Genomic DNA, 26,207 nt, shown 5'->3' on the forward strand with positions numbered 1-26,207 from the left:
GATAGATCCTGGGTTTTTTTTAACCCATTCTGATACTCTATGTCTTTTGATTGGAGCATTTAGTCCATTTAAATTCAGAGTGATTGTTGAAAGATATGAATTTAATGCCATTGTGTTACCGGTAGAGTTGGTGTTTGGTAGTATTCTCTATTCCTTTCTAGTCTTTGTTGCTTTTGATCTTTTTTTCCCCACTCAAAGAGTCCCCCTTAATATTTCTTGCAGGGCTGGTTAGATAGTCATGAACTCCTTTTGTTTTTGTTTGTCTGGGAAACTCTTTATCTCTCCTATTCTGAATGACAGCTTTGCTGGATAAAGTATTCTTGGCTGCATATTTTTCCCACTTAGCACATTGAATATACCCTGCCATTCTCTCCAGGCCTGTCAAGCTTCTGTGGACAGATCTACTGCAAACCTGCTGTCTTCCTTTGTAGGTTAAGGACTTTTTTCCTCTTGCTGCTTTCAGGGTCTTTCATTGTCTCTGTATTTGGAGGATTTGACTATGATATGCCTTGGAAATGACCAGCTTTTGTTGAATTTAATGGAAGTTCTCTGTGCTTCTTCTATTATGATGTCTGTGTCCTTCTCCAGATTAAGGAAGTTTTCAGCTATAATTGGTTCAAATAAAATTTCTGCCCCTTTATCTCTTCATCTTCTGTGACTCCTATGATATGAATGTTACTATGTCTTAATAAGTCACTAAGTTCCTTAAGTCTACCTGTGTGGTCTTTTCTTTCCCTCTTCTTTTCAGCTTCATCATTTTCCATAATTTTATCTTCTTTGTCACTGATTCTTCCTCTGCTTCATCCATCCTCATGTTATGGCAATATTCGGGTTTGCATCATAATTATAGAATTTTTAATTTCAGCCTGACTGGATTTTAGTTCTTTTATCTCTGTAGTAAAGGATTCTCTAGTGTCTTCTATGCTTTATTCAAGTCCAGCTTGTATCCTTGTAATTGTTATTTTAAATTCTAGTTCAGACATCTTACTTATATCTGTATTGATTAAATCCCCAGCCTTTAGTTCTACTTATTGTTTTTTCTTTTGGGGCGAATTCCTCCATCTTGTCATTTCATCCAGAAAAAAAACAAAAAACAAAAAACTAGATCCTGGGTGTATTTTGTTCTGCTGTTAGAAAAAGTTAGATAAAATTTTTTTAAATAAAAAATAAAAATATATGAAAAATATATGTAAATAAAAATTAAAAAAATAATTAACATTTTTTAAAAAAGTAATTTAAAAATAATAAAAATAAAAAATAAAAAGGAATCTGGATTTTATTTCTCCTATATCTGAAGCTCTGCAGCACTCTATGATCAGTAGACTCGGTGTGTGCAAGGTATTTATACTGGTCTTCTGGGGTAGGGGGCCTGTGGCACTGATTCTCAGTACTGGCGATAAGGGAGATGTTCCTACAATGTGCAGATGGGCGGGGCTTGGTGTAAGCGGCTCTGGCCACCACTAGGTGGCCCTGTTTTGCACCCTGAAGGCTTACAAAATGATGGGCTGGGTGAAAATGGTGGCATCCTGCTTTCTAACCCAGAGTTGAGAGTTCATGCCCTCTACTCTTCAGGAAGCCCTCACCAAAGAGCAAACCATCACCCCTCTTATGCCCCTGGCTTCGTCAGATCCATGCCTTCACCTTGCTTGTGTCCAAACTGTTTTATTTCAGATGCATGGCTGGGTTTCAAAACTCCAAATTTTAGGGACCCCTGCAATGCAGATCTGTGCTGATCCTCTGGGGGCAGGGTCTAGCTGCACTTTTGCTGTTTACCACCTGTGCCAGGAAAGCAGTCCCATGATCACACAGCAGTTCAGAGTTTATGACAAGGCAGACAGCGGGTATCCAGGCTTGCTGCCCTCACCTAGAGTCCCTGCTCCTATGCTTGGGAACAGTGCAGCATGTGGGCAGCACCCATTCTTCCTGCAACCCAGGGAATCCTCTGATCATGCTGTCTGCTCCCAGGTCTCTGCCCTCCTTCCCCACTGAAGCACCTTTAAGCCAGGCATGACCCTGGTGGTGGCAGACTTCTAAGACTTCAGATTTTGCACTTCCCCACTTATAATACCTTGTGGTAGTCTCCATAAGCAGAGCTCCCTCTCCTCCAAAGCACCTATAGTTCTTATCTTCCCCCAAACAACTCCACACATCGTACTTCCAGAAGGTGGTCACTTTTCAACTTGTAGACTTGCAGTTTTGTTCTCTTAGTCCTCAGATTGATTTCTTGGGTGGTTCAGCATGATTTTGATAATTATCTAGCTGTGTTTGAGGGACAAGGCAAGCTTAGGGCCCCCCTACTCCTCTGCCATCTTAATTGCTTCGAAGTGATATCTCATTGTAGTTTTAATTTGTATCACCATGATGGTTAGTAATATAGAGCATTTTTCCATGTTCTTTTGGCCATTTGTATATCTTCATTGGCAAAATATCTATTTAGATTATTCACTCATTTTTAGATTGAGTTACTTGTCTCTTATTATTAAGTTGGAAGAGCTTTCTTTAAATATATCTTAAATAAGTTTTTTTAATTAGATATATGATTTACAAAATTTTTCTCCTTTCCTGCTGGTTGCCTTTTCATTTTCTTAATGGTGCCCTTTAAAGCACAAATGATTTTAATTTTGATGATGTCTAATTGATCTATGTTTTTCCTTTGTTGCTTGTTTTTGATATTATACCTTGCCTAAACCAAGATCTCAAATATTAATACCTGCTTTCTTCTAAGAATGTTGTAGTTTCAGCTCTTACAGTTAAGTCTTTGATCCATTTTGAGTTACTTTTTTATATATGATGTACAGCAGAGATCTAACTTCATTATTTTGCATGTAGATATCCAGTTGTCTCAGCATGATTTGTTGAAAAGGCTATTGCTTTCCCTACTGAGTTGTCTTGACACCCTTGTAAAAAATCATTTTACTGTAAATGTAAGCGTTTCTTAACTCTAAATTCTATTCCATTGATGTATCAGTCTATTCTTATGCCAGTACTATGCTTTGTTGGTTATTGTTGCTGTATGGTTAAATTTGAAATTGGGTAATGTGAGTTATCCAACTTTGCTCTTCCTTTTCAAGATTGTTTTGACTATTTTGGGTCCTTCTCATTTCCCCATGAATTTTAGAATGAGTTTCTTAAATTCTGCAAAGAAGTTGGCTGGGATTTTGATAGGGATTGTACTCAATCTGTGGATCAATTTGGGCTGTATTGTCATCTTAACAATATTGAGTCTTCTAATTCATGAGCATGAAATGTCTTTCCATTTACTTAGATCTTTAATTTGGTAGTCCTCAGAGTAGATGTTTTGTACTCTTTTGTTAAATATTTTGTACTTCTCAGAGTATATGTTTTGTCTCTTTTGTTAAATTTATTACTAATTATTTTATTCTTTTTGATGTTATTATAAATTTAACTGTTTTCTTTTGAAGCTTGGTGTTTAACTGAAAGCTTAATAAAAGGCTATTTCTTTGAACATCAGGTTGAAACTTTATAGGTCAAAAATTACTACAAACAAAAGAATAATCTCAGTTCTAGCTTACCCATTATAAAGGGATGCTTAGGCAGAGCAATGTGCTGTCACATTTAAGACATGGCACACTATCTCACTTGTTAAGAGTAGCCCTATCAATTACTCTGTTTGCAAGGAAGCTTCTCTTAATAGTTTTTTTTTAAAGTAAACTCTACCCCAAATGTGGGGCTCGAACTCATGACCCTGAGATCAAGAGTCACATGCTCTACCAACTGAGCCAGCCAAGCACCCCAAGGCAACTTCTCTTCAGACTTAGGGAGTATATGAGGTTTGTATTTAGCTCCTTAAGTCCTCTTTATTTTTTTTAAAGATTTTATGTATTCATGAGAGACACTGAGAGAGAGAGAGAGAGAGAGAGAGAGAGAGAAAGGCAGAGACACAGGCAGAGGGAGAAGCAGGCTCCACACAGGGAGCCCACTGGGGGACTCAATCCCAGGACCCTGGGATCACACCCTGAGCCAAAGGCAGATGCTCAACCACTGAGCCACCCAGGCATCCCTGAAGGAGACTTTTTTTTTTTTGAGTTTGATTTGCCAACATATAGTATAACACCCAGTGCTCATCCCATCAAGTGCTCCCTCAGTGCCTGTCACCCAGTCACTCCATCCCCCCGCCTACCTCCCCTTCCACTACCCCTTGTTCATTTCCCAGAGTTAGAAGTTTCTCATGTTTTGTCATCCTCTCTGATTTTTCCCACTCATTTTCTCTCCTTTCTCCTATGACCCCTTTTACTACTTTTTATATTCCCTGTATGAGTGAAACCATATGATGATTGTCCTTTTCCGATTGACTTACTCCACTCAGCATAATACCCTCCAGTTCCAAATTCATGTCGAAGCATGGGTATTCATCATTTCTAATGGCTGAGTAATATTCCATTGTGCCATTGTGTGTGTGTGTGTATATCTCACATCTTCTTTATCCATTCATCTTTCGATGGACACTGAGGCTCCTTCCACAGTTTGGCTATTGTGGACATTGCTGCAGGTATCTCGGCTTTTCACTGCATCTGTATCTTTGGGGTAAATCCCCAGTAGTGCAATTGCTGAGTCATAGGGTAGCTCTAAAGTCCTCTTTCTTTAGAACCTCATCCATAACTCTCCAGAGTATCTTAAGGCATGCTATCTTTCTTTTCGTTTTTTAAAAAGATTTTATTTATTTATTCATGAGAGACACAGAGAGAGAGAGGCAGAGACACAGGCAGAGGGAGAAGCAGGCTCCATGCAGGGAGCCTGATGTGGGAATTGATCCTGGGACTCGATCCTGGGACTCTGGGATCACGCCCTGAGCCAAAGGCAGATGCTGAACCTCTGAGCCACCCACGCGACCTGGCATGCTATCTTTCTTGATATTCCTTACTAACCAGTGGCTACCAGGGTGATCTCCTACTTAGGCTTGCCTTTCTTTGTTTACCATGACTCTGAATCCTTCACTACTCACTCTATCACCTTCCACCTCAAGCTTTCTGTGTGATGATATTTTTCTTAGCACAGAAGTCAGCATATTAGAGGGTTAAAGTATTGCTTTCCAGAGATGGTGGCAGATTATGATGAGGGGATAGTGGGGGTAGGAGATGTGGCCACAAATGCATTATCATGGGCTCCAGGGTTGCAGAAAGACTTCAGTGATAGATGCAGTCACACACAGAGGGAAGATCCAGGAAGAAGGTCGAGGAAAATGGCCACAAATAGGAGTCAAGGCAATAATAGTCAATAGAGAAAGCTGAGATGTCATCAAATGCAGGGGTAAGGGCAGGGTCAAAAAATAAGACAGTCTATAGTTTGAACAAATGGCAGGGGTCAGCAATGGAGCCAGACCTTGAGATAGTGGCAAAAGAATTAACACTCAGGTCTAAGTTGCTTCCCTTAGTACTATCATTTAAGTTCCTTCCCCTTGAGGTGCTCCTCCAAGTTCTTACAGAGTCCAGGCTTAGTAACACTCAGGGTTTCATCTGAAAAGCAGAATCAGTGGGAGATATCTATCCCTTTCTTCATCTTCATCACTCTTTCCCTATTATTATCTCTATTTCAGCTACATATATGTATTAATATCTATATCTATAGATAGCAATATTAAGGGATTTATTACAGGAATTTTACTATATCCAATTGTGGAAGCTGCAAACAGTCCATGTGAAACTGTTGCTTTTGAGTTGATGCTGGAGTCCAAACCCTCAAGGCAAGAAGGGAAGGCAAACATGAAGTAGGGAAAACAAAGATAAATTAGAACTTGCAAAGTTGAGCTGGAACTATGTTGGTCTCTCACCATGACCTTTAAGCCTTCATCTATGATGATGGGGGTTGCCTACATAAATTGGCATCCTTCATCTCAAAGCTAAGTATTCAACTGTCCCAGGAGTTGGAAAAGCTGTAGGAGACACAAGATAAAGGATCTGTGAACTCAGCTGCTACCTCACTCCAAAAGAGTGAGGCAGGAGGAAGAGAGAATCTTTGTGAGCTGCAGTAGCACCTTGTGCACTATCCTGATCTTTCAGGATAAGAAGATGGCTCTCCTTCATTTGTATTTTCTTAATCTGATATAAAATGTCTCTTGTGGTTGACCATAACTCAGAACTATGCAGGGAAGGAAATTCTGGAGAGATGTAATTTCAGCTTACCTAAGTTGTCACTGAACAAATCTACAAAGCTTGTCAACACAGATAATTTTCTCAGTGAAGAATTCCTTATTCTTCCAGGAGCACTTGATGTCCCATCTTCAGAAAAGAACCCTCACTCTGTGAAGCTCATGTTCCCAGTACATGAGCAGGAACTGGCTCAAGGTCTTTGGGGGTGAGAATCTTGATAGTTGGGATTTTAACTAGAGCCCTAAGAAGCATTTTCCACTTAATGAGCTACCTTAAAAGGCTGAAGAAATATAGCTAACAGGATGCAATTTCTTAGTCAAATGACATCAAAGAGGTCTATAACTCATAAAGCTAGACCTTTATGTTCTCATGGATTACAGTAACAGTCTCACATGCATTTTAACCACAAGCTGTCCTTCTATGAAATTTGTAATGGTGAATAAAGCAACTGAAGAGGGAAAGGGGGTTTGCTTGATATTTATAACTGGCCTTATTTAAAGGATGTAACCACAGCTCTCTAAATATGACTGAGTATCTTGCTGAAGAACAAAGAGATATAGAGTGATGAGACTATCCATACACTACTTAGACAAATTAATTTCCTTCCTTTAGACTTTGATTTAAGATGTCTTTACACTGTAAAAATAAATGTATTCACCAATACCCATTTACTTTTCTTTCTTGTTTTATTTGTAATCATCGTTAATGAATGAATGTAGAAAAGCACAAGAAGAAAAAATACTGGCTTTGGATGGTTATATAAAACCATCCAAAGTTTGAAGAGATTCTAAGAATGAAAATATTTATAGGTTAACCTTACAAATTGTCAGCTGCCCTGAGCCAAACATGATTTACGTATACAGCAAAGGTTTCAGTTTGTTTCTTGTTCTGCCTTAAGATTACATTTTCCTTCTAGTAAATATGACATCTTCCCTCCATACACATAAATATGTCCCCATCACCAGTAATTTAAAAAAATAAAATCAGGGCTTTGCCTTGTTTGAATACTAGTAAATTTTATATGCTTATTGTCAACAAATGGCCTGGAGGAGTTTTTCCAGTAAACCACAAACCAAACCTTTGGTTTGTTCAATAGGGTTTCTTCAATAGGGGAAAATCTTTCTTTTTTAAAGATTTTATTTATTTATTCATGAGAGACATAGAGACAGAGAGAGAGGCAGAGACACAGGCAGAAGGAGAAGAAGGATCCATGCAGGGAGCCTGACATGGGACTCGATCCCAGGACTCCCGGATCATGCCCTGGGCGGAAGGCAGGTGCTAAACCACTGAGCCACCCAGGGATCCCCTTGGGGAAAATCTTTTCTTAAAACAGAACTTAACAAGATCATGATTTATTGATCTAAAATAAAATAATACATTTTTCATCAAAATCTATAACTTGTATTTTCTTCTGAAGCAAGTAGTCATGATAACTAAGTACCTGTATTTTTTTTCCTTCTTTGCTACATAATTCTCCTTGTTAGAAACTTTTTTGTAACCAGCATGCTCTATATTCTTAATGACTTAGAGAGTCAGATTTATCCCTCTAGTTTCATCCCTGTTGAAATCCCCCCTTTTTTTTTAAAAAAAAAAAAAAAAAGGTCTATTGTTACATTTCTACCACAAATTGCATACCTGATATTTCAGGACATTTAAAAATTAAATGAGCTGCATGACTCTCAAATAACTGTAAAACAATTGGACAGCAATTGACAAAGACCTATACTTTAGGTCCAAAAGCTTCCAATCTAAGAGGAAAGGGTGTCACCAGCCATCAAAGAATTAGATAGAGGAGGATACAACTGAAATTACTGTGGATTGGAAAAAAAGCAGGTAATAAGAGTACAGGCCTTCTCTAAAACTCTCTTATATAACTGGGAACTGGGGATACTTTACACAGTGATTGGGAATGGTTGTCCCATGTTTGCAATGTGTCATATTTTAATATTCTAGCCCAATACCTCTTTTGATCCAGTTTTGGGGAAGGGGTATTTGTTTTATTTTGTTTAGTTTTGTAAATCCAGTGTCTGATGAGAAATAAATGGTTCTTATCTTTAGAAAAAACACAATCTAAATACTGGGCTAATGGACAGAATTAGCAACCAAGTCACTAGTCTTTCTAAGCTGATGCTAAATCCATACTGACTTTCCCCCCCTAACAGTCCCTCCAGGCCTGTTTATTTTTATCCTTCATTGGAAAAAATACTTCTGATTTCATTGTCTTTAAGTCTCAAATAAAGAAACCATGGTTGCTTTATGGAATTTTGTGTAAAAGAGCAAAACTTCACTTGTCTATATTTTAATCACAGTCTTGGATAATCCAAATTATGTCTGTGGGATGAGTTTTCCCACCAGGAAAATGGGGATGGTCTTTGCTTGGACTATTTCTCTCTGTTCTGATGACCTAATAAGGAAGAAAGTATTTGCCAGGGGCAGAGCAACATATGTAGCTAAGATGTTATATTTTGCTTCATATGGATGTGGGTTTCTATCCCAGGTCTCTCTCATTAATAGCGTTGCAATCTTAAGCAGTTTACATAGCATCCTTTTGACTGTGTTTTTAGAACCATACAAAGGAGATTATAATACTTCTTTAGGATTGTTGTGGATTACAGATATTTTACTTAAAAAGCAAAGCATAGTACCTGGCAGTTACAGTACAATAAAAGCAACTACTGTCATTTTAGCTGTTTTTACCTCTGTAAGATCAGGTGGTTCCTGTTCTCAAATTTAAGATTAATAGCTATTGAATCTAGAACTCAGTTTTTGTCTTTGTTGTTTGTATTATTGGAATTCTATTTTTTCTATACTCCATTCTGGAATCATTAGGGTTGGGCTTTTGGCTTTACATATACACTCTACCTAAAGACTTTTTGGTTTATCTCTACAGTTAAACAGAGCCTACTGTTATCCACTAGGAGCTTCAGGATTTACATAGAAATTGGCAGGCCCCAAGTCTCAGCCCCCTTCTGCATGGGAAGATTCAAACTATGTTTAATAGTCATTACAAGGAAATCTGAGCCTTTCACCATTCCTTGCTTTAAAAAATGAAATAAACTTTTATTTTTTTAAGATTTTGCTTATTTATTCATGAGAGAAACAGAGAGAGAAAGAGACAGAGACATAGGCAGAGGGAGAAGCAGGCTCCCCACAAAAAGCCCCACATGAGACTCGATCCCGGGACCCCGGGATCACACCTCAAGCCAAAGGCAGAAGATGCTCAATTGCTGAGCCACCCAGGCATCCCTGAAATAAACTTTTAAACCATTTCAACTAACTGAGGTAAATTACCTCACCAAATAATGAAAAAGCTTTAGAAGCCAAAGGGCCAATACTGTAAACTATCTATTGCACAAGCAATGTGCTATGGCGTGAAGGCTTACCTTAGCACTCTGAGTGATTATTTAAATATTTTCTAGCATATACATCAAACAAGAAGAACAAAGTGCATAATGTGTACTTACTCCTGCTTATAGAGCCACCATGAGATGCTGTTACTAGCAGGTGTGTCATGACATTTACACAACTCACATGCTCCTTTGGTTCCATTTCACCACCAAATATCTGTTTAATACTTACTATAAATAGAACACGTAAAGGATCCAGATGCCATGTACAATGTAATCTTTCTCCTCAAGGAATGTGTAATTTATTCAGAAAGACAAGATTCCACATAGATTACAGTTCAAAATCAGTACATAATTAAATGACTGCTTGTATAGTACAAATGAGGTAGAAGTGCTGAGTTTTTATGAATGAAAGATCAATGTGGAACAGGGTGACTTGAGAAGTCTGTGGAGATAATAAAATGTGAGATGGATCTTGAAAGGATGGAAATATTTTGTAACAAGAAGGACAAAAGCAGAATTCTAGATGACAGGAATTTTATGTATCCTACAAAGACTATATGACTATTGAGTGTTCCAAATAAGTATTTATTTGTTCACTCACTCTCACTCTTTTCCTTCCCTCCTGACTTCTCTTATTCTCCTATTTTCCTCTCTTATAGGATAAGGTCAGTTGCAAAGCTAAATAGAACTCTGAGAAGAATCAAAACATTGCTAACTACTGGCTTCTGTAGGGACCTGCCCTGCTCTGAAGAGATGCACTAGCCTTCTGGCAGGTACCTGCCTTCCTCACAAAGATATTTGTAACTTGGGACTCCTGGATGGCTCAGCAGTTGAGTGACTGCCTTCGGCTTCAGGCGTGGTCCTGGGGTTCTAGGTTCGAGTCCCACATTGGGCTCCCTGCGAGGAGCCTGCTTCTCCCTTTGCCTGTGTCTTTGCCTTCTCTCTATGTCTCTCATGAATAAATAAATAAGATCTTTTAAAAAAAGATATTCATAACCAAGGCAGAAGATAGATAGCTCCCATGCTAGGGATCAAACTTTCCTGATCATGTTATTCTATGAAACTACTCATGATGCAGAGTCTCTTAATGTACCTTCATATCTTGATTGTTTCCTGGTGTGTCAGAAAATCTGCTAGTTACTGTGCTCTCTCAAATACTCAGAACACACTTTTAAATGCTCTTACATCAACTGCATGGAAGCCTGTATAGAGACCATTGGCCTCTGCTCCATCTGTGTTCCATTCTGGCCTTGGACAATTCAGTATAGTTCACTAAATGCATGCAAGCTGTTCCTTCCAGTTTGGCCTGAGCACATTGCCTATGACTCTGGCTTTGCTTCTGTGTCCAGAGTACACACACTCTCCTATTTTTACTACGTTGACTTTTCTAACCTCCAGTAGTGACTGCTTTCTTGGTCATCTACTTTTCACTCACAACCATATCCATGGCTTTTCTGCTACCTCCACACTGGCCATTTTAAGTTTGAGTCTCCCTCCCAAACCTTTTTGGTTTCCTAATTCCAGATTGTAGAGTTGAGCATTGGCCTGATATCTCTATCTGGAAGTTCCACATTCAATTCAACATCAACCTATCCAAATTTATATATTCTTCCCCTCTCCCAATTTTATTGTTTCTTCCATTCACTTTCTCAATTCATGGTACTACCATCTGCCTGATTATCTGCATTAAGATTTGTTGTGGCTATGAGTGACAACAACCCAAAGGAACAGTGGCTTAGATAAAATAGAAGTTTATTTTTCTTGCATGTAAATGAGAGTACTTCAGGGCTGAGTTGGCAGCCCTGCAATCATTATGGACCCAAATCCTTTCAATCTTGCTGCTCTGCCCTCTACTTTGTGTTCCAAGATGATTGCTCCACCTCCAGCCATCAAGGCTGCATTCTAGTCACCAAAAAGGAAGAAAGGGGGATGAAAAGGGCATGCTGCTTTCCATTAAGGACTCAGCCTGGGAGTTTCACATACCACTTTCATTTACAGACACTAGTCAGAACTTAGTCACTTGGCTACAAAGAAACTTCTAGGAGGATATATAAGCCCACCTCTCCTTGGATTTACCCTATTCTCTGTACTTCCTGGAAGACATTACACTCTTTCATGCCTCTTACCTTCTCCATGCTGTTCCCTTTGCCCTAGAATGTCCTTTCCTTGTCTAGGCAAATAAACACCTACTTCCATGACCAGTCTCAATGCAGACTTCACCTGTTGTGTAAGGTCTCCTCTGACTCTCCCAGGCAGGATTGCATGGCCTCATATATAGCACCTACAGCAACTTCCATTCAAGCACATTGCCTTGGAATTGTAGGCTTACAATTGTAGAATGTGAGCTCCAAGGCTGTGTCTTACTTAATTTTGAACCTTTAACCTCCAAGAATAGTGCCTGAGTTCAATGGATGTTTACTGAACAAGTAAATAAAAAAAGATCAAATATCAAACTTGTTAGGATAGTGTACCAAATTAGGCCAGTAGCTAGTTCATTGACTTTGAATGCTTGAAGACCTTTCCTATATATGAAGTGAATAAACTTAGTATATAAACTCAAAGCCATTTATTTGGAGTATTTGTTCCTTTTCAATTGCTTTCTGATTCTTGCTTGCGCTATGGACAGTTGATACTATTAGATAAGTGACTTCTCAGTATGGTGTGTTATAATATGCTCAAAATTCAGCATAAGGCATGCCACATAAAAAAGAATAAAAAATATAATTCTTACCTTGAAGTCTATTGATAAACATCCTGGATAGGAGTCAGACAATCTCCCTCCTAGTACTGGGTCAGGAACTAGCTTGGACAGGTCAATTAACTTTTCTGTGTTTCAGTTGCCTGCAAATGAGAGATTTGAGAATGATGATGTCTTGTTCTCCTCCAGTCAAACATGTTATAATTATGTAAAGCCATGTTCTGAAAAGAAGGTTGATGTGTTTTGCATCACAGAGCATTTTCTGCCCCTTGGTATTTTGTTCTGACTTGGGAAAATAACTCTGGACCTCTTAAAAGAAAGATCATAAATACAGGGGAGTAAGGTCCAGGTAAAGACGGTCTTAAAACAGGAGAGCAAGGGTGGAGGTGGAAAATGAGGTTTGTGACCCAGCCACTCTTTTCTCCTTCTATCCTCACACTGTCCTATTTATTTTTTAGGGCAAGAGATGAAAGTAGGTCGGACTGGGAGGGGGATGGGCAAAGGGGCATCCTGCAGCTGCAGTTTCCTTTCATGTTCCTCTTAAACCTGGTGACAGGGTGGAGGAAAAGCTAATTGAGGTGGGATAACTTCTGATGTGCCTGAGGGTCCTAAATCCTTTCATCTCTCCTTTCCCTCTGAACCTTTCAAGTATGCATAATGACAAACACCAAGACTGCAATCCTGACAGGACTGGGCTGAACATTTTCTGCTAAAAATATGTGCTTCCTAAGACTTTGGGGCCTGGGGGGTTTTATGAGGGGAGACTGAGGACTTTGGCTGCCTCTCTGTCTTCCAGATGAAAAGGCAGCTGCCTTTGGAATTTCTGTGTTGGTGATTTGACAGACATGAAGGTGGAAATAACTGTGATTGAGAAAGCAAATGGAGAAGCTGATTTCTCCTAAAAAAAGATGGGAATTGCACTTTCTGAGGAATGCAGTGTGACGTGGGAGTGTCTGAACTAGTCCCCAGAAGGTTCTAATGGGATTCTCTCCTTCAATAACTTTTTTAAGCCCTGAGGCTCTGTCATATAAGGCTATGTTCTGCTAACTGAGTGTGCTCCTGAGGTGGTTAACAAGTAGCTCTTAGCAGGCAGGAGTTTTCAGTTGTTCAGCACTTACTTGTCCCTTAGCTTCTTTCCAGGATGTTTGGATTCTTGGTTGTGTTTTGTTTTGCTTCTGATAGTTTATACGGTGAATGAATGGAGTAGTCTTTGAAAAAGACCCCCCAAGCTTCCAGTTTCCTTATTACATTGGGGAACTTGTCAAAAGAGGAGCCATTAGCTTTACTAAGTAAGTGGCTATGGTCCTTTGTAATGGTCTTAACTGCATATGATTACCTCTGACCTCTTCATCAGACTGGATCAGTACCATATTGTTTGCAAGGTCTTTCTATTCAAGCCCTCATTTCCATGCATTTGGAAATGTGGCATTTGGACAAATGCTGCAGTAGGTAGCAGGGCCAGTGGATATATTCTCACTTTCCCCAGCACCAGTTCTTTCTGTGGGGCTTCCAAGAGAGGTGGGTTATCTTCCCAATGCCTTTTACATTCACCTGGCCATTTTCCCTCTAAATTTTACATTTTGCTTTATTGATTGATTGATTGATTGATTGGATTACTAAATTTCACATGGCACAAAATGAAAAGGTACAAGAGTATTTGGTGAAAAGTCTCCCTCTTATTCTTGTCTCCCAGCCTCCCTGTCCTCCCCTCCAGACCCAACCAATGCTACTAGCTTTTCTAAATCCTTCTAAAGATATTCCATACTTATACAAGCAACTATGTATACAGGCTATTTTTATTTCTTTATAAATGCAAATGGTATCACACTATCCATAGCTGGCTCCTTGCTTGAACAACTTACATGTTTCAGAGCTTTTTCTATCATCAGTCTATACACATATACCTGATTATTTTTTGGCTCCACAGTATTACGTGGCATGGATGTGACATAATATATTTAACCAACCATGAGGTCATTTTTAGCTTTTAGAAATATACATACAGAAAACACTGCTGCAATAAGCAGCATTATTGCAGTTTCCTCATTCCCTGTTAGGGTAAGTCATGTGGTATCTGTGTCTCCTCCTTGGGGCACTATGTTTGGTGCCAAACTTCTCCGTAGCCTGAAAAATGCACAGCCTCTCATCTCTCTGCCACCAGAACCCTAATATCCAGGAATCGTTTTCTTTGCTCCAGCGAGAAAGTTGGATTTCTGAACTCTCAACCTATACTATTTTATTAGCAACATTATTTTTATATAGTTTCTATTATTATGCTCTGGGGTTGGGAAAAAATTGTTTCACCATTTCCAGGCCACTTAAGACTGCTTAAGACTGTTACTAGGATGTCATAGCAAGTAATTGCCATGTTACCCTATTCCCTAGTGTTATATACAGGTTTGGTCATCAGGCAATTCCACTGTACCTAGACACATATCACTATTTCTAGATACACAGGTTATGGATAAATCACTAGAACACCCAGGTTTGTTCTAGGAATTGAAAAATAGCAGTCTTTATATTTAACAGTGGTTATTAGTTCCTCTACACAACTCATCAATATATATAGGGCCCAGACTGAGCTTCCTAGTGTAGGAATCATCTGCCTTATTCATCCTGTTTCCTTCAGGGCCTACCACAGTGGCTGGCATCTAGTAAGTATTTATGATAGGCTAAAGGGATTTAGGTATTTGGAAAAATATTAGAAAAGATAAAAACTCATGCTGAATTTTACATAAGGTCCTTGAATCTGTTGAGTTTTGATCAGAGAAGTAAAACCATAAGCAGTTATTTAAAAACAAAGGATTTATTATAGGAATTTGACCTTGTACAATCAAAGAAGCTGATTAGTTTTTGTGTGGCTATTGCTTCTACATCAGGTCCTGGGTCTGAGGTTAGCATGATAGGCAGTTGGGGATTAAAGATGGATGCAAGGACAAGGTAGAACTTGTATGAGTCTTTAACTTCCCCCAAGCCTTCAGTCCAGTGATGCAGTGACATGAAGGAGGACCTGGCACCCTTCATCACAAAGCTGAACATGGATTTGACAAAGTAGTCAAAGAAGCTAAAGACATAGTTGGAGCTCTGAAGAACTGCCTGTCACCCCAGAAGCTATACCTACTGGCACAGGAGTTGGAAAAGCTGTAGAAGGTCTGACAGGGGCTAGAGGAGCTGTGGCCCCAGCTGCCAACCCACATCAACAGGGTGAGCTAGCAGATCAGCAGAAACATGTGGGAATTACAACAGTACCTGTAACCCTGCACTGCCCTTAAAAGTAAGTATAAAAAAGAAATATGGATGCTGCTTCACTTCCACCATCCATATCTTACCCAAAATGTCTCCTGTGGCCCGTGTCAACCAAAACTATGCAGAGAAGGTAATTCTAGGATATGTAGTTCCAGGCTAGCTAAGTTGACAGTACAAATCTACCACAGTCCCATCAATAGTTTTTGCTATTTTCTGATATTATCACAAATCAGGTTCTAAAAAGAAACATTCACATACTATAAATTAGCTTCCCAACTTAATCTGCAATACCTATGAAGAAGCAGTGAAGAATACTATATCTTTTTGCTCTCCCTAAAGACAGTATATTTATCCTCATGGAAAACCTATGATTTTACTGAATACAATAAATACTTCCTCTGAAAGAATCTACTTTACAAAAGTAAAAGTATTATTCTCCAGCTTATATCACAGAATGCAGTTTAGGCAGGAAAAAAGACAATCATGTTTTTCCAGTAGCTAATTCTTGTTAAGTTTTTTTCTCAGCCCATTCAAGGTTAAAAAAAAAAAGTTAGGTATATGAACCCATTTTCTCTCCTTCTCGAATTAATTTTTATTTTATTCTTGAATTTTCTAAAAGCAGTAAAACATCTTGATAGTAGATTTCAGAGAATCTATTAATGCTTTAAAGTGGAGATCTTTTAAGTCCATTTCAAAGTTGCTCAGTTCTACTCAGAAGCTGGGGTAGATTGCATAATTGATCCCAATTATTCACTCCTTGTATCACACCTTTGTTCTGTGACTTTGCAGTTCCTCTGATTACAGTGACAAGGTGCGTTTCCTCACTCCTTGACTTAAGTGACTTGTTTTGATCAATGGGAGGTTGGCAGAAACAACAGTGACCAGTTCTATGCCTGGACTTTAAGTGACCTTGTGTCTCTTGCTTGCCCTCCTATAACTCTTCCATTCCATGAAAAGAATTTGTCCCAGGGAGCATAATCCCTCAGACTGGTCCCCAAAATGAGTGAACGTGAAGTGGAGCTGGTCTAGGTGATTTGAAGATCTGTGAAAACAAATTACAGCTATTTGAAGCCCATAAGTTTTTGGGTGGTTTGTGACAGAGCATTTTTGAGGAAATATTTGTTCTAGTTATCTTTTGCTTTGTAACACTACTACTACCAAAAACCAAACCAAAACAAAATTTAGTGGCTTGCATCAGCAACAACCATTTATTTGCCTATAGATTAGCAATTTGGGCAGAGATCTGCAGGAAAGGCTCATCTCTCCTCCACATGGGGATGCCTGAACGGGGCTGAAGACCCACTTCCAAAAGGCTCACTCATATGACTGGCAAGTTGGTGCTGGCTTCCAGCTGCAGCTCACTAGGGTCTATCCACATGTACCTCTCCTTGGGTCTGCTGGCTTCCTCACACATGGTGGCTGCATTCCAAATATAAGTATCTTACGAGACAGAAAATCAAAGTTGCCAGTTTTCTTAAGGCCTAAACCGAGAAATTAGCCTAACCTCACCTTTGCCATATTTTAGCTCTCAAGCATTCCTAGAGCCTATATTCAATGATAGGAGATACAGACTTTGCTTCTTGAGAAGTGTCAAAGATCTTCAACATTGGTTGGAGTTCTCATGAATGGAATTAGTGCTCTTACCAAGAAAACACCCCACAGAATTTCCTAGCCCCTTCCACCAGTTGAGAAGATAGCAAGAGGTCAGCAGTCTACAACCTGGAAGAGGGCTTTCATATTCTAAAACTTCCACAATACATAACTGATACAGATACCTTTAGGCATAAATCCTTTCAGCAGCACTTGAAAACACATCTTTGGGGGTAAGAAATGAAAGAAAAGGAGTAAGGGAAACATAGAAAAGGTATATGAGAAAAAGCACCTATTTTATACTTTTTTTCTTAGAAGTTTCCCAGTTTCAAGTTTAGCAACAGAGCAAAAGAAGAGACCAATATTTAAGTGGCCCACTTGACAATTAGAAACGTTAAGAGAATTCTGAATTCTAAGAGTTACAGTAGGAATTTGAGAAAACAAAATTTGGGCCACTGTGATGTTATGGATAGAAAAAGAACTTTAATCAGGTGATCTGGCTCTGTCTTTATTCTGCACTGCTTTAGTGTGACCTCTGGAACATTACTTAACCTCTGTAGGTCTCAGGTCTTTCATCTGTAAAATGAAGTGAACAGGGTTGTATTTGAGATTTCTTCCTGTTCTGACATTCTATGAATCATTGTCATTTTCTTTATGATTCTGACATCCAGATGATGACCTGAACTTTCTATATTTAAATCCTCAGGGTCTATTTTTGCCACATGCCCTCAATAATAAATGGTATTCCTTAATAAAACCAAACCTTACAAAGTCTGAACAATAATGAACTTCAGAATAATGATGGCTGGGCTGAGTGGGGCAGTCACACTAGTGGCTGAGCACTCCTCCTTGTAACTGAAATATAATGAAAACGTCTTTTCTTCCTCTACTTCAGCACAGAAGAGGCAGACTAATATTTTCAAAGAGAAGTTTACCAAAATCTAGGGAAACAAAATAGAAACAGTTGTCCCTAAAATAAATGTAGTATAAAAATGTCCATTTCTAAATGGAGGAAAAGAAGCAATAAAGAGTTTTTCTGAGCTGAAATCTTATACTAAATAGCGACCTCCTTTCCTTGTGGTGGTATGGATTAAACCTGATAAGACCTGGGTTCAAATCCCAGCTTTGCCATTTAAATCTTAAACCTGGGCTAAATTACATAAGCACATTAAGCCTTAATTTCTTTATCTCTAAAAAGAAAATAATCATAACTGCTATGGACTGAATGTTTATATTGCCCCCAAATTCATATTTTGAAATCCTAATCTCCAAGGTAATGGTATTTGGCAGTAGAACCTTTGGGAATTGCTTAGGTCATGAGGGCAGAGCGCTCATGAATAGAATTAGTACTTTTATAAAAGACATTCCATAGAGCTCCCTAGACTCTTCCATCATGGGTGGACATAACAAGAAGTTGATAGTCTGCAACCCAAAAGAAGGCCTTCACCAGAATCCTACTATGCTGGCACTTCTGGTCTCTAAAACTGTGAGAAAACATTTCTACTGTTTATAAGTTACCCAGTCTGTGATATTTTGTTATAGCAGCTCAAACTGACTAAGCAATATCTATTGGTCACAGTTGTTTTTTTTTTTTAAAGAAATTCCCTTTTTTTTAAAAAAAAGATTTTATTTATTTATTCATGAGAGACACAGGGAGAGAGAGAGAGGCAGAGACACAGGCAGAGGGAGAAGCAGGCTCCATGCATTTCTCTTTTTGTTTACACTTGCCTTTTCCCCTTAAAATAAGTGCATTCTTTATTTTTGGCATCAATACAAGAATAACAAAGAAAAATGCACATATTATCTTCTCAATTTTGAAAGGATGATAGGAAGAAAAAAGCCATCAACCAAAGGATTTAATTTCTTCTCTTTTTCAGATTTACTTTCAATAGATGTAATAATAGGTTTTTTTTTTGTTTTTAAGATTTTATTTATTCATAAGAGACACACACAGAGAGAAAGAGAGAGGCAGAGGCACAGGCAGAGGGAGAAGCAGGCTCCATGCAGGAAGCCTGACGTGGGACTCGATCCTGGGTCTCCAGGATTACACCCTGGGCTGAAGGCGGCGCTAAACCGCTGAGCCGCCGGGGCTGCCCTGGTCACAGTTGTTAATATTAAATTAGATAATATAGGCAAAGCAACAGGTTTATAGAAAAGCAGACCTCAATAAAAGTATTCTGGTGCACATGGTTTATTGGGCAAATGCAGGGAATACAGCCAGGGAAGTGAGGGCATGAAGGAAGAAAAGGTGGCCAATAAAGAGCATGATTATTAAGACACCTACCAAAGTAGGTGACTAAATCTCACTGGGGAAATGCTAGGAACTGTTATAAAACACATGCTTCAGATAATCCTACTCAGGAATCAAGGAGGCTAGGGTAGTTATACACCCACTTCTGTCAGTCAGTGGTTGAGAGCTACTCCTGGAATTGAGAATTCCCCAGCACTTAATGACTTGCTGTGAAGAAGTAGAGTGGTGCTCTGGAGAAGGCCCTCAGGCAGAAATAAAAATGCTGGCAGGTGCAAGTTGTCCAGAGCACACTGATACGTAAGGTCCAATGAGCATGGGTATTGTGTGGATAGCATCTGCTGCAAATGTACTCACAAAATATCCATTCCTCGTTTTCTCCCCAGTTCCTAATTCAAATTGCTGGCACCAAACTTAATTTCCTTTCCTCTGGATTCTCAATTTCACATTCTTATCAGAGAGACATTTCTGTTTCAAAACCTAAAACACAACAGTAACTAACATCAATTCATTGAAGTTAGGTATAGAAGCTGCCATCATGGACCCCATTCCCTTCTTCCCTAATTCCCCAGTCTCAGGGCCATAAGCCAGAGACAGCTGAACTTCCATCTGAAGACTGACAGCTATAATTTCCCAAAGAACACTGTTAAGGGAGAAATGTCATTAAAAAATGTCTTTAATTAAGCCCAAGAGTTCCATTTTCAATGCCAAGGACTCTGAAGTCCACCATGCTGTCTACCTTATCAACCAGATGCAAATCTCTCTAGCTTTATTCTCATGTATACTTCTTTAGGCATATTGTTCTGTTCTTCCTTTGCTGCCCCAACTGAAACCATTCCTTCCAAATCATTTAGATGTAACCTTTGGAGGCACCCAGTAGCCTTTAACTTGTCACCTCTTTGCTTTACTAGAAACTGCATTCTTGTCCCATAATTGGGCACAGTGATTTCATTTCTGAATCTCTCCCCAAAATCCTCGAAGCCTGAACTGTATCATCACTGTATTTATCATGAAACCATGCAGATTGGCACCACATAAATTCCTGGTTTTCAACATACAAATATCAAGGGAAACAAAAGAAAATTAAATAATTGGGACCTCAGCAAAATAAAAAGCTTTTGAACAGTGATGGAAACCATCAGTAAAATAAAAAGATAACTCATCAAATGAGAGAAGATATTTGCAAATGACATATCCAATAAAGGGTTAGTATCCAATATTTATAACAAAATTATACAACTCAACTCAAAAAACCCCCAAAATAATCCAATTTTTTACATGGGCAGAAGACATAAACAGAATTTTCTCCAAAGAAGACATACATATGGCCAACAGACACATGAAAAGATGCTCAACATCATTCATCATCAGGAAAATACAAATCAAAACTACAATGAGCTATTACCTCACACGTGTGAGAATGGCTAAACTCAAAACCACAAGAAACAAGTGTTGGTGAGTATGTGGAGAAAAGGGAACCCTTGTGCATGCACTGTTGATTTGAATGCAAACTGATATAGCCATTGTATGGAGGCTCCTTAAAAAATTAAAAATAGAATTACCATAGGAGCCAGTAATTCCACTACTGGGTACCCAATGAACATGAAAACACTAATTCAAAAAGATATATGCACTCCTATGTTTCTTGCAGTATTATTTATGATAGCAAGATATGGAAGCAACCCAAGTGTCCTTTGATAGATGAATAGATAAAGATGTGATATATACATACAATAAAATGCTACTCAGCCATAAGAAAGAATTAAATCTTGGCATTTGCAACAACATGGATGAATCTAGAGTGTAATACTAAGTAAAATAAATCAATCAGAGAAATACAAATATATCATTTCACTCGTGTGGAATTTAAAAACAAATGAACAAAGGAAAAAGAGACAAACAAAAAAAATAGATTCTTGTGTATAGAGAACAAACTGATAGTTGCCAGAGGGGAGTTAGGTGGGAAGAGAAGTAAAATAGGTGAAGAGGATTAAGAGTACACTTATCATGATGAGCATTGAGTAATGTATAGAATTGTTAAATCACTATATTGTACACCTAACATTAATATAACACTGTATGTCAACTATACTGGAAATAAAGACATAAATAAAATATCAAATAGACCCTTAGCTCAGGCCTCTCAGCTTGCTGGGTTTTCCTGGTCCATGGACATTATTTCCAACATTGTCCATTCTGCTTATATTCCTCTCTCCTAGGCCATGATTCTTAGAAAATGATTTTGTTTTCTACTTCACAGAGAAATTAGAGGCCATTAGTAAAGACTTTCTTATATGTCCTATCATCAAATAAGTTCTTACCCTTTCATTTTTCCTTGTTATGTTGAGGGAGGCGAATGCCTTTGTTCCTCTGTTGTCTGGACCCATCCCTACTCTACCTTCTCAAGAATCTGGCTGTCTTAACTCTGCTCTCTATCTCCAGCCTTGAAGCTTTCCATTACCAACTAGCTTTTGAACATGCCCAAGCTTACTTAATCCAAACAAGACTAAATAAACAAAATCCTCACTCAAAATCAGTGTATAGTGAAGAATTTGGTCTTTCCAAAGAGGATTATGGCCTTTATCCTTGGCTTCTTGGAGGTAACCTTTTAACCTTTGGAATTTCCCAAGTGATAAGAGTGTCATTGCTATTTAAGGGGGTTCCCTAGGACCATGTGATTTCAGCCCCATCTTCAGGGAGGGGGGAGGTAGAGATAGAGTTTAATTGCATGGAAAATTACCCAACCAATAGCATCTACATAAATAAAGCCCCAGTAAAAACTCTGGACACCACAGGTTGGGTGAGCTTCTCAGGTGGGTAATACTATGTGCATATTTTCATACATCAATACTGGGAGGGTAATGCATCCTAAAGACAATGTAAACCACATTTTGAATCCTCTCAAACTCTGCCCTCTATATCTTTTGTTTTGACTGTAATTTATCACCTTTTCTTGTAACAAACCGTAACTATGAGTATAATAGGTTTCAGTGAGTTCTGTGAGTCTTTCTGGTGAGTTATTGAAACTGAGGTTGATTTGGGGGAAACTCAGAGTTTCCAGACTTATAGTTGGTGTCAGAAGTGAAAGTAATCCTTGTAGGCTCTTTCCTCTAATTTTGTAGTTAAATCCTAACTCGTTGTAGTTGGGTTCAAAAGTTTTGGGCAGGCTTGCCAGTCTGAAGCACTGTGTCTTCAATATTGCAGTTTGCTTAACTCTGGCTATGCATATTCCTCTTCAGCTGCTATCCAAACTTCTTTTCCCTCTTATAGTTAAAATTTTATCCACAAAACCCATCTATATTTCCTATCCAATTCATTCATAAACTCACTGCAATTGGTTTGTGCCCATACCATTCTAATATTATTCCCACATACCTCACCAATGTCTACTTTGTCACTAAATACAATGGACAGTAACTTTCTCTTCTAATATGTCAGGAACATTCATCACTCTATTCTTGAATCACTCTTATCTCTTGGCTTCTGTGATACCTGATTTCTACCTCTGGCCTGATTCTTTCCTACCTTTGGCCTCTATGTCTCAGTCTTCTTTTTGGTACCTTTGCTTCAACCTGCACCCACAAATACCGAAGTATTCTTAAGACTCTGTATGATTTCATGCTCTGGTGATTCCTGACCTAGCATTAAACTTAGCTTAAATTCTTAGCGTTAAACTCTCTCCTTAGCTTCATGAAAATATCAACACACTCTACTTGAATTTAAGCTACATTGTATTTATTACTTTATTTCCAGGATATAATATAGGGCCTGACATAAAGTACACACTCCGTAGATATTTGTTGAGTGAATGAATAAATGAATTAGTATATTATGTCTCACAGGCAACTCAAGCTCAATATGTCCATAATTGAACTCATCAATAGACCCTTAAATCTACTTTTCTCCTGGAGTTCTCAGTCTCAAATAAATGGTGCTACCATCCTCTCAGTTGCCTAAAGTAGAAACCTTGGCATTTATTCTTGACTTTTCTCTCTTTTTCACCTCCACATCCCACCTGTCAACTTGTTCTGTCAATTCTTACTTCCTAAAAATCTTTCAAATCTATTCACTTCTCTCTACTTCACAGGCAATACATTAGTCCAGTCACTATCTTTATCACTAGGGCTATTCCAGCAACCTCCATATTGTTTTCCCTGTCTTACATCTTATTTCTCCCACTCATTCTTCACATTGTAGTCAGAGTGATGCTTCCAAATACAATCTTGATCATGCCATTCCCAAACGTTCATAAACTTTTTTCTACCCTCAATAAAGCCCAAATCCATTAATGTGGCTTACAAGGAACCACCCAGATACCATCTTGGCCTTATTTTTAATCCCTCCTTTTGCCTCTCCCCTTAATTTATGTTCCAGTCCCACTGAAGTTATTCAGACATTATCACACTCTCTCCCTCTCACACTCAAGGTCTTTGCATATACTATTGTCTCTGGAACACTCTGCATCCTTTAGAAAAAAAAAAAAACTATCTTTCTGACCCCACTGACAGACTTACTTCCACATCCTTCTTTCCCTCTTCCCATTCAGTTTTAGGTGATGAAACTCTCCCTTTCCATTCAAAGTCAGTGTCTCCATATCTACTTCCTCATTTTACTTTCTTCTATTTACTCCAATGTCTTGTTTAATAATTTATTTTTTGGTCTTATACCTTTAATTTCTCCTTCTCTGGTGTCTCTTTCTCTGCTACCTATAAAGAAGCTTGGGTTCCTCCAAACTTAAAAAAATTGTGCTGATCTCAGGTTCCCTCTCTGATAACTATATTAATTTTCTCTGGTCTTCTGAACCAAGTTATTGAAAGATTACTATACACTCACTATGTACATTTCCTCACCCGCAATTCACTCTTTACCCTACTGCTTCATCACTACTCCTCTGAAATGAATTATACAAAAGTCATCAGTGACACCCATGTTGCCAAAACCAATAGACATTCCTCTATTATGTTACCCTGAACCTCTCTTCTATAGTTAACTCATAGAGCACTAATTCTTGGCAACCCTAATTACCTTGTTTTTTATGCAGTTTTCTCCCAATTAGCCCTCAAATTCAATAAATTATCAACTCCTGCCAAATTAACATCCAGCATAATTTTGAGCCTTTCCTTTCCCCTTCCATCCCTTCATACTGCCACTGCCCTGGTTTAAGTCTTTACCATTTCTCAGTTGGATACTGTAAGAGCTTTCCAACAGATTTCCTTGCTTCTAGTCTTGCCTCATTAAAAATTAATTAATTCATCTACCACAGTCAGAAATTCTATCATAATATCTGACTGCATCACTTTTTCTCTAATACCTTTCTCCATTTCTTAAAACATTTCAGCTTCTCCATTTCTTAAAACATTTCAGCTTCTCAGTATAGCATATAAAAACTGCCATGACTAGCTTCTGACTATTCTGCTAGCTTACACCACCTCCTACTTCATACTTTATTCTTTAGTAAGACTTAATGGCTTATAGACACATACACACAATATATCCAATTCATGCTTCATATTTCATACCTTTGATAATGTTGCTGCCTTTGTCTACAATGTTTTCCTGCCTTTATTTGGTTAAGGGCCACTCCTCTGAGATCCTATAACATCCTGGAAATGTCCCAAACATTATCATTTACCTAATTATATTGAAGTTACCTATTTTAATACTTGTCTATCTGCTGGACAATTAGCTCTTTGAGGACAAAGTAGCTAGCATGCACTTGAAGTAAGCTGGGCTCTTAACTTCTTGGGGAGTTGATTACTGGAAAGCCATTTCTCGGACAAAAGCTCAGTTAAGTTTTAATCAGTGACTCTTGTAGTTGGCAGGAACCTCTTGAGTCATTCAGTCCAGCTTCCCCTCACAGAAGACTTCTCTACAATAGGGGCCAAAATAATTCAGTTACATATGATAGAACATTCCAACCTTGGACAGCTCTCATTTCCATACATACGGTCCCTTCTGGTGAGAGTGGAAGCAACTTAGTAATACATATGAATGTTTATATGCATTTATATTTTTATGTTTATATTTTTATTCCTTAAATATTTATATCTTTATTCCTAGCAATGCCTCTTTCAGAAAACCCTTCTCAGAATATTATCCAAAAATGGGGGAAATCTATTACATAATAATGTTTCATCATGAGGCTATAATACAGATAAATTATAATAGGCAAAAGTAGGGGAATCCTTAAGTAAATTATGATGCATTCATGAAATAGAATTTATTTTATGTCTTTTTAGGTGAAAATTCAAGATATGAAATATCATCTTACCTATACAAAAAATTCACTTAATTTTCCAAATTTTCTATAGTAAGCATGGATTATTTTTATAATAAGAAAAATTGCAGGTTTGGTTTTGATTTGCTCTTTGTTTTAGGTTTTGTTGTTATTGTGTTTTTTTATCTATGATAGACACACACAGAGAGAGAGAGAGAGAGAGGCAGAGACACAGGCAGAGGGACAAGCAGGCTCCATGCCAGGAGCCCAACGCGGGACTCAATCCTGGGACTCCAGGATCGCGCCCTTGGCCAAAGGCAGGCACCACACTGCTGAGCCACCCAGGGATCCCCTGTTATTGTGTTTTAAGGAACTATTACTCTTCTCCTAAGAAACAAGTCTCTAATCTCTGAATTCTCTGACTTCTGCTGAGTTGCTTCCCTCTTGATACTGTTTCCGCAATTTATCACCTAAGCATAGCCCAACACACCCAACACAGTTAATCTCTTAAACCCAATGTACTATATATGTGTGCTCCTTTCCTTGTTCCTGTTTCCTCATGCTTTTGTTACTCTTGCCTCACAGCCCCATCTCTCTTTCCACAAACATGCCTACGGTTTTATGCTGTCTCCTCCACCTCCCCAGCAGAGTTGACAAAGTTACAGTTTCTAACTTGAAGGTTCTCATATCCCTGGTAAGAGAGTTAGTTTTGTAGGATAAGTAAAGCAATAAGGGTGTGCCCAGGGTAGGA

The 26,207-nt window shown here is 38.5% G+C and overlaps 1 long non-coding RNA gene across 1 annotated transcript in view; it reads right to left on the minus strand.

Moving 5' to 3' along the window:
• LOC119868168 overlaps positions 1 to 26,207 on the minus strand; it is a 207,633-nt gene that overhangs the window by 71,759 nt on the left and 109,667 nt on the right. The window contains exon 3 of the long non-coding RNA XR_005385916.1: positions 12,189 to 12,298. This is a non-coding gene — a long non-coding RNA (uncharacterized LOC119868168). The remainder of the gene's footprint in view (positions 1 to 12,188; positions 12,299 to 26,207) is intronic.

This window comes from Canis lupus, chromosome X (assembly GCF_011100685.1).
Source record: "Canis lupus familiaris isolate Mischka breed German Shepherd chromosome X, alternate assembly UU_Cfam_GSD_1.0, whole genome shotgun sequence".
Lineage (NCBI taxonomy): Eukaryota > Metazoa > Chordata > Mammalia > Carnivora > Canidae > Canis > Canis lupus.